General features: G+C 35.8%; 1 pseudogene; it reads left to right on the top strand.

The window, feature by feature from the left end:
* The first annotated feature begins 1,222 nt into the window (after positions 1 to 1,222).
* Positions 1,223 to 2,059, top strand: LOC111150151 (annotated as a pseudogene).
* Positions 2,060 to 9,640: the final 7,581 nt, after the last annotated feature.

The raw sequence follows: 9,640 nt of genomic DNA, 5'->3' as shown, positions 1-9,640 counted from the left end.
GAATTTTTCATCCCCACATCCACTAAAATATATTTTAATCTTGCTTCAAGCCACATCCAGGACTAAGGAAGAAACCCTCAAGCTCACTTTTTAATTTGTTAATTTGCCCGATTACATATTGAATAATACATTGGTGAATAAATATCTATTCGCCACAGATATAACAGAATGAACATTATCTATCAGGTACTCTTACTGTTGCGGTTTATATATCAGTAGTAAAAGAGACACACATTTTTTTTCTTAATGTCATTGCATTTTAAATGAGACTAGACAGGCAATGATGTTATACATAAGGTAGTAAATTATATAATTATGACTACTGTGGCAAAAAGAGAAAAAAAGGTAAAAAGAAAAGGGTGGGGGTTCTAGGATATGAGGGGGGGAGCTACCTCTTTAAGTCTGGTGATTACAATAGCATTGTTGAAAAGGAGACATTGAACAGAAACTTCTAGGAGATGAAGAAATAAGCCAGCATTCCACATGAAAGAAAAAAGAAAAAGAGGTCTCAATATGACTTTATCTTCTGTTATTGAGAAATTCATTTTTTGTAAAAAATTAGATGGGAAGGTATGTATTCAAATGCAAACAGGTGAAATGTCTAAAATCAGAGTATTTTCAAAAAATCAATGATCTGATGAATAATGTTATTTTAGTGACCTTAGGTTTATAAATTGCTTTTGGCAATAGAATACTTTCTTTATGTGAATTTCATATGGTGTGGCACCCTAGCATATACAGCAGCTAAAAAAAGCAGGACTTCTCCATTAAAGTGGAGATGAGAAGCCTCATTATAGGTCATAGGTCACACAAAAAACACAATTTAATTTCTCAAATAATGAAGCACCAATTATAAAATGTAAGGTGGATTTATACCTGTAAATATGTAAATGTGTGTGTGTTTTTTTTTTAAGATTTTATTTATTTACTTGACAGACAGAGACCACAAGTAGGCAGAGAGGCAGGCAGAGAGAGGGGGAAGCAGGCTCCCTGCTGAGCAGAGAGCCCAATGTGGGGCTCGATCCCAGGACCCTGGGATCATGACCTGAGCCGAAGGCAGAGCCACCCAGGCGCCCCGGAAATGTGTTTTATAACAAAAGGAAAACGGAACAATTTGTAGTATGAGACATTCTTTAAAAAGTGTGTGGGAAACTGAGATCTTCTTTGAGCCCCGACAGCTGCACCCCACGGCTCTGCACCCCACGGCTCTGCAGCCGTCACCATGCCACAAAAGGAATATATTGAGTTACACCAGAAGCGCTATGACTATCGTTTGGATTACCGTGAGAAAAAGAGAAAGAAAGAAGGTCGAGAGGCTCATGAATGTTCAAAGAAGGCAAAAAAGATGATTGGTCTGAAAGTTAAGCTCTACCATAAACAGCACCATGCTGAGAAAATACAGATGAAAAAGATTATCAAGATGCATGAAAAGAGAAACACCAAACAAAAGAATGATGAAAAGACTCCGCAAGGAGCAGTACCTGCGTATCTACTGGACAGGGAGGTACAGTCTCGAGCTTAAGTGCTTTCTAATATGATTAAAGAAAAACGAAAAGAGAAAGCGGGAAAATGGGAAGTTCCTTTACCCAAAGTTCGTGCCCAGGGAGAAACAGAGTATTAAAAGTTATTCGAACAGGAAAAAGAAAGAAGAAAGCATGGAAGAGAATGGTCACTAAAGTCTGCTTTGTTGGAGATGGTTTTACTCGAAAACCACCTAAATATGAAAGATTCATTAGGCCAATGGGCTTACGTTTCAAAAAGGCCCATGTAACACATCCTGAATTGAAAGCCACCTTTTGCCTGCCAATACTTGGTGTAAAAAAAAAATCCTTCATCCCCACTATATACAACTTTGGGTGTTATTACCAAAGGTACTGTAATTGAGGTGAACGTGAGCGAGTTGGGCCTTGTGACACAAGGAGGCAAAGTTATTTGGGGAAAATATGCCCAGGTCACCAACAATCCTGAAAATGATGGATGCATAAATGCAGTCCTGCTGGTTTGACAGCAGTTCCAGACAAGTAATTCCTTATAATTACTGAAGACTACACACCAATCAGGAAGACAACCATTCCTATGGTGGTTCTGGATACTACCAAACAGCCTTATGTATCTGCAGTCATCAAGAGAAGCATTTATTCTATTGTGAAAAACATTAAAATAGACATTTATTAAAATAAAAAAAAAGTGTGTGGTATATTAGGTTTGTTTATATAGGAGGAAAAAATCAGGAAGAATAACCATTAACAGGGGTTACTTCATGGAAGTGAGCTACAGAACACAAACAAAAAGATCTATATTGTTTCAGTGGATGACAGTGACTCCATTGTTTTACATTAAATATATATTCTTTTAAAAAAGAAACCACTGATCAATATTGTCACATGTAAGTTAAAAAATATGTATTTAAACCAAATTCTTTTAAATTTAAGTGAGACTCAAAGAGTAAAACCAACATGATCATTGGGTACCACTGTGGAATTCTATGTAATGCAAGAGATGGTTTTTATCTGCCTAAGTACCCCTATCCACACAGTGTTATCCATCACTCAAACTCCGCAGCAACAGTGTTAGAGCAGATGGTGGTTTCTAAGATCCATCATAACCCATGGCTCATGGGGGGGAAGTAGCTCTCTAAGGATTATATGGACACTTTGGATTTGTATCACATATGCCATCCAACATCTGTCCGATAACAACAGTCTTCTTTGTTGATTTAGGACAAAGTTACTAACCACAACCTTGTCCCCTAATAAAATAGTTGTATTAAATAAATATAAAGCAGGAGTGACTTATTGAGAAGATATTCAACTGTATTTTTAATGACAATTTCACCTTAAAATTACCAATTCATATGCTTCTCATGAAAAAAGGGTTATAGACACAAAGTATTCTTCCTCTTAGAATGGGGGGAAAAAAAAGACTGTTGATTTCACATCTTTAAACCATAGATTATTAGGGGAAAAAATAGGAAAGGCATGAGAGTTAAAATATGAAACTTCCAATAATATAATATTTTAATAATGCCACAGAAACTGTGATAGTTAATTTTATGTGTCCACCTACCTGACCGAGTCAGAGGATGCTGCGATGTTTGGTTAAGCATTGTTCTAAGAGTGTCTTTGAGGGAATTTCTGGATGAGGTTGACATTTGACTTAGACTGACTCAAGCAGATTGCCTTCCTCAGTGTGGGTGCACATCATCCAATTAGATGAAGGCTTGAATAGAACAAAAGTCTGAACAAATAGGGAGAATTCTCTTTCTCTGACTATATTAGAGCTGGGGCATCCATCATCTTCTGCCTTCAGACTCAGACTCAGATTGGAACCACATCATCTGCTTTTGTGGGTCTCCAGTATGTTGACTGCAGTTCCTGGGACTTAGCCTCCATAATTACATGAGTAAATTCCTCATTTTATCTGTCTAGATAGATAGGTGATGTAGATAGAGAGGTACCCAATTGGTTCTGCTTCTCTGAAGAACCATGACCAATACAGACATTTTTTAAAATTACAAAATGCTTATAAATAAAGAATATTAAAAATTTTCTCCTTTTTCTCTACTTTGTAGGCCACTGATCTAGACCAGGAAAGAGACCAGCTGAACCCTCTCTCCTGCCTACTTACTGAGGGATTTATAGTTCTCTGCTCTGCCTAAGCACTACCTTAGCCCTTTGGTTAGGACAAGATATGATTCCTTCTTTACAACTTGCAATCCCTGTGTTGACTTTGCAGGAAAAGATAAATATCAGTCAGGATATCGCACAATAACCCCAACATCCATAGAAGAGGCACATTTATAAGAGCAAATTCTCTTACCATTGTTCTATTTCTTGTGGTTCTTGTTCACCATCTTCTCCTCTATCCCTCATGATAATCTGCTCTTGATTCTGTTTTGTTTTTAATCCCTTTAGAATGGCAACAATAACTCTCAGTCAAATTCATCAAATTCAGATGTAGACAGATTAAAAATATAAACTAAAGGGAAGTTATACTGAGTTTGGAACCTCCAAGTAAAAAATACTCAAGAGAGTCTCTAGAAGATAAATTATTATAAAAATAATTTTTCATCTCTTCCTATACATGAAACTTGTCTTGAAAAAAATGAAACAAATGAATAGGACTTTTATGCAGCTATAAAAATTTTTAATGACTGTTCCAGAGACTCACAAACAAAATGAGCAAGAGATAGAAGAGCTATTACAGGTCATCTTGGAACAGTGTCTCTCAATCTTTTATTACCTTCCTCCTAAGAAGGTATTTTAGACATTGTTTTCTAACTTCCACCAATGAAATTTTAACATCACATATATCAGCTTATATACTAGATGTACATCTCTGTTTTATACATAAAAAAAGCAAGGTTTTTGTTTGTTGGTTTGTTTGTTTGGCTCTCCAAAAACAATTTTTACTCTCATGGGGGCAATATAACCCCATTGAGAATACATAATCTAGAAAAAATGTGGAAACAGAGGCCCTAAATGGTAAAATAACTTCTCTCTTTGCTGGTACTCTAATAGTTAGTATTCTGATAGCTTGATCCCAGGACCCTGGGATCATGACTTGAGCAGAAAGCAGATGCTTAACTGACTGAGCCATCCAGGTGCCCCTAATATGCTCTTTTTTACAAAAGATTTTATATACTTACTTTAGAGAGAGAGAGAGAGAGAAAGAAAGAGCATGCAAAGGGGGGAAGGGACAGGGAGAGGGATTAAGAGCTCAGAGTGCTCATTTTTCTGCTGACCCCTTCCTTGTGATGCCCCTGATATGCTCTTTTCTAATAGAAAACTCTTTGTACACAGTCACCTTATCACACCAAATCTGAAAACACATAATTTTGTGAACAACAGAACATAATTTTGGTTGGATAAACAGAGATATACAGAAGTGAAATAAAAATTAGTACTAATGTTGGGACTCCTGGGTGGCTCAGTTGGTTAAGCAGCTGCCTTCGGCTCAGGTCATGATCCCAGCGTCCTGGGATCGAGTCCCACATCAGGCTCCTTGCTCATCAGGGAGCCTGCTTCTCCCTCTGCCTCTGCCTGCCATTCTGTCTGCTTGTGCTTGCTCTCTCTCCCTCTCTCTCTCTGACAAATAAATAAATAAAATCTTAAAAAAAAAAATTAGTACTAATGTGAACTCATACTTTAAAATTGTATTTGAAAATATAACTGTGCTTCATTATAATTAATATGCTAATGTAGAAAGTATCATTTGCTATTTTTATTATCATCGCTGTAATTATATGTGATTCATAAAAGTGGCATCATTTATGAAGAGTATGAATTAGAATAGACTTTATATTTAATAGACTTTTAGAATTGATTAAATTTAACTTTCATCAGAAACTCAAAATTGGATTTTAAAATGTTATGGCTCCATGTGTTATGGCAAAACTAATGGGTAGTTTAAAAATATTTTACTCAAAATGAAATGTCCTAACTATATTGTCAAGCAAATAGGTATGTTTTCAGTAGGAACCAAATATATACATACGTGGAGAGTAAGAGGAAATTTAAAGAGAAGAATATTTGTCTTTAATATTTCATTTTTGCCTTTAGTATTTACTAGTTAATAAGTATATACATTCTCTATAGAACCACTGGAAAAATATAAAAATACAAATTACAGAAGCTGATTCTTTCTCAGTATTTTCTCTCTCAATAGGTGGCAACAGCCAAAAACCTGAGAGTCATGTCTGACCTCCTCCCTCATCCTTATTCCCATTACACAAAGTTCTACTGAATGAACCTGGAGCCATTCACTGGTTTCAGTCTCTGCTTTACACCCTACACTAAGCCAGTGAAAGTTCTGCATCGAGCTGACCATACTGATCCCAGTCATGCCCTTTTCCAGCCATTCACTTCACAGTAAATACTGAGCCTAATCAATATTTTTAAAGACAACAGAGCAAGTTGAGTCACATCACTGTATATATAAAATCAGGTAGGTATATGTAAAATGACATATTGTTTTCATTCGTATCACTTCTTAATGTTAAATATAATGGTTATAAATGTGTGTGTTGGGAGGTTTCCCAAAGTTTCTGTTTCATATCCTTTCATATTTATATAGGTTGGTTTTAATGTATTTTAAGTGATTTGCCTAAACTATTTGTAAATTTATAATTTTCTCTGTAATATTTAATTACTATAAGCATTTTCTAATATTATCTTGATCCAACTATATTTGACTTTTGGCTTGCATAAATTCTCCTTTTTTTAAATTTTATTTATTTATTTGAGAAAGAAAGAGATTACAAGTGGGGAGGAAAGTCAGAAGGAGGGGAGAAGCAGACTCCCCGCTGAACTGCAAGCCCGGTGTGGGACTCCATCCCAGAACCCTGAGATCAAGACTGGAGCCAAAGGCAAATGCTTGACCACTTAATCAACTGGGCCACCCAGGAGATTCCTTGCATAAATTCTTAATATTTATGTAGAAAACATACTTCTTTTTTATTTGTTTTTAGCAATACATTTAAATATTTGTAAGTTTTTATTGAGGTTTATTTTTTAAATTTTTTTTCCAAAGTGCAGTTTGCTTTGTGTAGGTTATATTTATAAGTATTAGGTCTATTCAAAGATGATTTCTTTAATTCTAATTTTAACTAATGTGTTCTTTTTTACATGAGATTATTTTATGATGGATGTGCATGAAAACTTATGAGATCATGATGTTGTTTAACTTACTAGTTACATTGTGTTATAATTTTATAAAGCTTACAATATACATTAAGAAATAATTTCCTTTATTAAGTAGACAGTCATAGATTATACATCATAGAATACTTAGTTACAAGTGTATATAAACTTGAATAGCATGCACAAGGATATAGCTCTTCTTTTTCCTTTTTTTTTAAATTTCTTTTCAGTGTAACAGAATTCATTGTTTATGCACCACACCCAGTGCTCCATGCAATACGTGCCCTCTATAATACCCACCACCTGGATGCCCCAACCTCCCACCCCCTGCCCCTTCAAAACCCTCAGGTTGTTTTTCATAGTCCATAGTCTCTCATGGTTCATCTCCCTTCCAATTTCCCTCTCCCTTCTCCTCTCCATCTCCCCATGTCCTCCATGTTAGTTGTTATGCTCCACAAATAAGTGAAACCATATGATAATTGACTCTCTCTGCTTGACTTATTTCACTCAGCATAATCTCTTCCAGTCCCGTCCATGTTGCTACAAAAGTTGGGTATTCATCCTTTCTGATGGAGGCATAATACTCCATAGTGTATGTGGACCACATCTTCCTTACCCATTCGTCCGTTGAAGGGCATCTTGGTTCTTTGCACAGTTTGGCGACTGTGGCCATTGCTGCTATAAACATTGGGGTACAGATGGCCCTTCTTTTCACTACATCTGTATCTTAGGGGTAAATACCCAGTAGTGCAATTGCAGGGTCATAGGGAAGCTTTATTTTTAATTTCTTGAGGAATCTCCACACTGTTCTCCAAAGTGGCTGCACCAACTTGCATTCCCACCAACAGTGTAAGAGGGTTCCCCTTTCTCTACATCCTCTCCAACACACGTTGTTTCCTGTCTTGCTAATTTTAGCCATTCTAACTGGTGTAAGGTGGTATCTCAATGTGGTTTTAATTTGAATCTCCCTGATGGCTAGTGATGATAAGCATTTTTTCATGTGTCTGATAGCCATTTGTATATCTTCATTGGAGAAGTGTCTGTTCATGTCTTCTGCCCACTTTTTGACACGATTATCTGTTTTGTGCATGTTGAGTTTAAGAAGTTCTTTATAGATCCTCAACTCTATGGTCAAATAATCTTCGACAAAACAGGAAAAAATATCCAGTGGAAAAAAGACAGTCTCTTCAATAAATGGTGCTGGGAAAATTGGACAGCTATATGTAGAAGAATGAAACTCAACCATTTTCTTACACCGTACACAAAAATAAACTCGAAATGGATAAAAGACCTCAATGTGAGACAGGAATCCATTAGAATCCTAGAGGAGAACATAGGTAGTAACTTCTTCGATATCAACCACAGCAATTTCTTTCAAGATATGTCTCCAAAGGCAAAGGAAACAAAAGCAAAAATGAACTTTTGGGACTTCAACAAGATCAAAAGCTTCTGCACAGCAAAGGAAAGAGTCAACAAAACAAAGAGGCAACCCACAGAATGGGAAAAGATATTCACAAATGACAGTACAGACAAAAGGTTGATATCCAGGGATATAGCTCTTCTGGTGCTCTGTTTCTTTGGCTTTATGTTCATTGATCATAACAAAGGCAACAAAGGTAGGAAGTTGGTAGAATGCTTAAGGTAGAAAGAAGGGCTATCTGGAGATAGAGAAGAATAGGAAGTCTTTAACATTGAGTGAAATGTTAAGCTAGTGAATGTATATTTGCTGAATGATACTTCAACTTACCATTACTCATTTAAAGTTTTTATTTAAAAATCCCAATTTACTACAAACATTTCTGTGGGAAATTTTTGGTATTCCTATTCAAATGTTTTGCCCATATAGAAATAATTGTTTTTATAATCCAGTATTTCTTAAAGTGAGGCAGCTTAAAACATAATTGTCTTATTATTATAGCTGCAGTCATGATACAGTCACACCTACATTGTCAATGTGCATTCAGACTTGGTTATTTAAGGCATGCTTGTTACATTACCTCCCAAGTCAGGATGTGGTCTCTGTGGTGTTTTTTAAAACATGGACCTGTTGGCACACATCTCCTTTAGGTATAGGATGAAAGCTTTTTTTTTTACTCATCAGATATTCCCTGGCCACGGGCTATGTATCTGCTGAGCCAAGGGTGCTTTTAAGAGCCAAAGGAAATCCTTCAGAGAAATGGGGTACTTGAGAATCTTGATTAGCCCAAACTTATGAAGCGGCTATAAAATGGTGTGCTGTGTCAGTAAAGAGGAACAGAGTCAAGCACTTTATCATGTATTATACCCCCAGTAAGATATAAAATCAATGTTGATGACCAAACTCCTCAAACGTATAGTTAGTAGGACAGCTGCAGTTATATTTGTAAACACCAAACCAGAGAAACAATACAAAAAGTAAAATTATGTCTTTCAATCTCTTCTATTGCCTTTTTATCTATAATGGTGTGTGTGTGTGTGTGTGTGTGTGTGTGTGTGTGTTTGGATCTGCTTCTGAAATTATAGTATGTGTCCTAAACTTTCTAAAATCAACCTTGAATTAATATTATGCCAGTTCACATTAAAATATAAGGAACTGACTATAGGACAGTGTCCTGTATAAGACAACAATAACGCAAACAGTTTTGCGTTATTGTTGTCATATATTTTAATTCTACATATATTAGAAAGTCCTATAATATATTATCACTTTTTAACTATAGTTAATTTTCTTGCAAGGAATGTAAGAAAATAAAGAAAAGTGACCTTTTGTAATTACCAGTATATTTAGCATTCCTATTGCTCTTTATTTCTTCCTATAGATTTAAGATTGCCTCTGGTGCTATTTTCCTTTGGCCTAAAGAGCGTCCTTTATCGGTCTTTATAGTACATGTCTGCTGGTGACAAATTGTCAAAGTTCACTTAGCTGAAAATGTCTTTATTCCGCGAACATAGCATTATAGATAACAAAACAATAGAAGGGATGGGACCAAATTAAATCAAAAGAGTTCACGAAAAAGAAG

Source organism: Enhydra lutris, unplaced genomic scaffold (genome assembly GCF_002288905.1).
Source record: "Enhydra lutris kenyoni isolate GAN:26980312 unplaced genomic scaffold, ASM228890v2 scaffoldscaffold22, whole genome shotgun sequence".
In the NCBI taxonomy this organism is placed as follows: Eukaryota; Metazoa; Chordata; class Mammalia; order Carnivora; family Mustelidae; genus Enhydra; species Enhydra lutris.
Note: the sequence above shows the minus strand (reverse complement) of the source record. Positions and strands in the feature narration are given on the sequence as shown.